Source organism: Amphimedon queenslandica, unplaced genomic scaffold (genome assembly GCF_000090795.2).
Source record: "Amphimedon queenslandica unplaced genomic scaffold, v1.1 AMPQUscaffold_13508, whole genome shotgun sequence".
NCBI lineage: Eukaryota > Metazoa > Porifera > Demospongiae > Haplosclerida > Niphatidae > Amphimedon > Amphimedon queenslandica.
The window spans coordinates 605,169-607,617 of NW_003546256.1; the positions used below are offsets into that span (position 1 = coordinate 605,169).

The 2,449-nt window shown below is 33.9% G+C and overlaps 1 long non-coding RNA gene across 1 annotated transcript; it reads left to right on the forward strand.

Annotated features, from left to right (window-relative positions):
* Window positions 1-6: 6 nt before the first annotated feature.
* Window positions 7-506, forward strand: LOC109593717 (uncharacterized). The gene is made up of 2 exons (XR_002191127.1): window positions 7-46; window positions 106-506. It is a non-coding gene; the product is annotated as an uncharacterized LOC109593717 (long non-coding RNA).
* The last annotated feature ends 1,943 nt before the right edge of the window (window positions 507-2,449 follow it).

Consider the following 2,449-nt stretch of genomic DNA (forward strand, 5'->3'; position numbering starts at 1 on the left):
CATGTAGGCTTAAAACCTATGATACAACCACTGCTAAGCAAACAAAGTGAATAAACACTCATTAAGAATAACTAACTGTTTGTACATTACTATTGTTTATGATAGGTTTGATGATGATATACCAATGCAAGCTTGTCAAATATATGGTATTCACAAGACTAAAAATGTTGCAAAAGATGCAGTATATGAGTGTCCTGATGTCAATGCTAATGACACTACTATTTATGAAGATATGAACCAGTAAAAACTAACAGTGCAATTTAATATACATGTACATGTACACTGTGTAATACAACAGTATAAAATGTCCATGTGCTTGTATATTCATTTTGTAGCTGGATAGTGTGACATAGATATACACAACTATATACATACTTCTCTAGATATACATCATACTGAGTCTATTATACTGTATAATCACATTAGTGTTATTGTAGCTACTTTTAGTCAAATTTTTGCAGTTTGTTCTTTTGATGTTATCTAATCAATGAAGTTTTCAGTTACTTTATATAGTATGGTGTTATGTTTGGGAAAGGTTAAAGCTGAAACTGAGGAAAATTCCTGAAGATGCAATAACAGGAACTGCTATATGAAGGAAATGACTCACACTACTCTGAACTTCTAAGTTATAAATATCTTCATACACAATACAATTTCACCATATGATTTCACACACTCAATGCCTGCTAAGTAGTTGTCACACGTGTAAACTTAATTTTAATTTGCTTTCAAAAATTAACTCATTTCCTTGTGAGGTTCAACTACTTTTCTTTAAAATTATAAAGAAGATACACATGTACGAAATAAAACAACCTCATTAACCTGCTTTAATCTATGATAATAATAATAGCAATAATAATAATAATATTAATAATAATAAGAAGAACAACAAAATTAAAAATACAATGACAAAAAACAAAATACAAGGTTAAAAAATATTCAAAAGCAAAAAAGGAATGTATTATTAGCTATGAGTTGTACACATAATAATGTATGTACTTTATGCTCCCTAAAATGCAGTGAGAAGAGATTGCCTGTTGGTTTATTATAAGTAAAAACATGCACTGTCATCAAGATATCATCAATGAAGACTGGTTCTGCTTATCTCCTATATGAATATCATCATCATCCTCCATAACTAATGGCTGAGAGGTAATCTTTGGAGACACAAGTGGACCAATTGAACTAAAGAATGAGTTTGTAGAAGTGTCTCAAAGTAAGAGGAAGCATTGCTGCTGGGATTATTAGTGCTCATTGACTCTAAAGAACTTAATTTCCTCTCAGCATCATGACTAGGAGCAGCTTGAACACCACATGAGATAGACTCTACAGCTAAATGCACTATTATAATTTCAACATACATAAATACTATTAATTCTTACTAATTGATGATGCTTCTTGCTCCTTACCAGAGTTTCTCCATACCAGAGTTTCTCCATGATCTTAATGCCTCTTGGAACATTGTTGCACTGGCTAGTTCATCATAGTTACCCTCTAGTAAGGAATGACCCTTCTCTTCTTCACCAGTCCCGACAGACAATTGAGAAACATCATTGTCTGCTTGATGTACTCTACCAGTAAACTGCTTCACCTTAAAAACAGCATTTAGTCACAATTATTATTTATTTATAATGTCTATTTACTGAATATTATTGCTGGATAATGGTAATGCTATTTTCCTGATTTTTTGAGCAGAGCAGGCAACCCTGGCATTACATCAGTAATGATCTCAGCCTCTTTTTCATTGTTTTTCCTCTTGAATGTGTACGTGTATAATCTACACTATAGGCTCTAAGACTGCACAGCAAAGCTAAATGGTCTTTCTTGTATTGTAATGGTAAATTGTACTAAATTCCTTTAACATCATGTAGCATTGTTGCTGCTATTGTTACATCATGTAGTCACGTACACACAGGGAGTGGGCTACTAAATCTATTCACAAAACTATCTGCTGAACTACCACAACAGTTGATAAACACACCCACAGACATTTCTTTGGTCAACAATGCTTTCACTACAAGTGGTTGTCTTCTTGTTGAGTGTCAGTGAAGTTATTAGTCAATGTCCACCTTCCTCAGGTAAGACACTGGATGTGTATAATAACAACTGTATAGGTTTTTATAGGTATCTACCTGAGGCATAATGGAACTTGTTATACTAATAATGGATCATATTTTACTGACGGTAGCATCAGACCAACTCCTCTAGAGTGTGCATTACCTGGTGCTACTCTGAATGGTGGAGAATGGATTGGTCCTAATGGAGAAGTTCCTTGTGGCAATGGTAACAATCAAAATGTTCAATGTACTACTGGTTCCTCAGCTGCTAATCTCAGTGTTTTCATAAATCCACCAAACTTTCTTGGGGCACCTGGTGATGGCCAGTATATGTGTTGTCTACCCACTAGTTGTTCAACTCCTGGTACTAACATCATCACTGCTAATATATT